This window comes from Triticum urartu, unplaced genomic scaffold (assembly GCF_056163025.1).
Source record: "Triticum urartu cultivar PI428250 unplaced genomic scaffold, HENAU_Tu73 scaffold431, whole genome shotgun sequence".
Classification (NCBI taxonomy): domain Eukaryota; kingdom Viridiplantae; phylum Streptophyta; class Magnoliopsida; order Poales; family Poaceae; genus Triticum; species Triticum urartu.
In genome coordinates this window covers 10,001-11,487 of record NW_028260612.1, presented here as the reverse complement: position 1 = coordinate 11,487, position 1,487 = coordinate 10,001, and positions in this window count along the sequence as shown.

The window sequence follows — 1,487 nt, the reverse complement described above, 5'->3', positions numbered from 1 at the left end:
TTGTATAGGAGAGGAAATTAAATATGTAGGGGGAGGTCGAATCTCGTCTTATTTATTCTTTTTTTTATGTTATGTATCTGTGTTTTTATTCTTTTTTCTTTCTTAAGTTAAGGAATTTACAACAAGTCTCTTGCAAAAATAACTATCCTATCCCCTTTCTACAATCTCTCTATATCCTTGTTACATAAGGTAAGTATTGTATAATAGTTCGGTTTTCCGCGATTTTTTCCATTCCTCTGTGTAAATACCCTAATATGGGTTCACAATCAATAACATCCTCACCATCGAGAGTAACGATCAGTCGAAGAACACCATGCATTGATGGGTGTTGAGGGCCCATATTGACTATCATGAGATCTTTTCTTGTAAGCGGTAGACTCATATCCTTTCTTCCTTAATTCATTATTCCATGAAAATGGATTATTCCATGAATTCCTCAAAGCGAGGCTCATCAAAATGAAAAATCTAAGACTACTATAAGACTACTAAAAAAATAATAAAACAAGAAAAAAATTTGAACGATTAAATTACTGCTCCCGAATATTCAACTGACCGATTAATTTCTTATAACGTACTCTATTTTTCTTTGCCAAATAAGCCAGCAAACGTCGACGTTTTCCCAAAAGTCTTCGTAGACCTCTTTCCGATGAAAAATCTTTTTTGTGTAATTCCAAATGTGAAGCAAGTCTCCGTATCTTATTGGTGAAACTGAATACTTGAAATTCAACAGAACCCCTGTTTTCTTCTTTTTCTTCTTTAACCATAAATCCAAAAATTTTTCTACCTCCTTTCTTTTTCATGTATTTTTCTGATCAGGAAAAATACAAAATTATGTCAGTTATTTTGAAGTTATTCTAATCTCGTACACACACAAATTTGCAATTATTCATCTACTACTGGAATTTGGATTTATTTTATCGATGCAAATTGGATTTGGATAGAAGGGTACATTCTTTCTAATATTTTAGATAGAAGAAATGTTTCTTCTATCTAAAATATTAGAAAGAATTTTGCTGATTTATTTATTGCTATATGCAATTTATGGAATTGATACACCATTTAATTGATATCATTTAGCAAAATGAAACACAGCATATGCATCCATCTTTTGGCTCGAGAATTTCACGGGATAGAGATATGGTATAAGAAATAGACTATTAAGTAACTCTAAATGAATTGTGGATACATCTGTATCCTTAACATACTGAAACGATTGTCATTATTCGTATCAAACCAATAGCGATTCATACAAGCTAAATCTTCTAATCAATGGTGGGCCAATAATGAATTTTTTTGCATATGTATTAAGACGCTTGGCCTGATTTCGAAATTGTCCAGAGTTTTATATGTTGTTTTCATTGCAAAATGATGGGTCTCCTTCCATAACTTTCCAATTACGAGTACGAGAATTGAAAGACATGAAAATTCTCAATTCTCTACGGCGTCTAGTAGATAGAAACAAGAAAATCAGAAGAATCTTTCTCTCT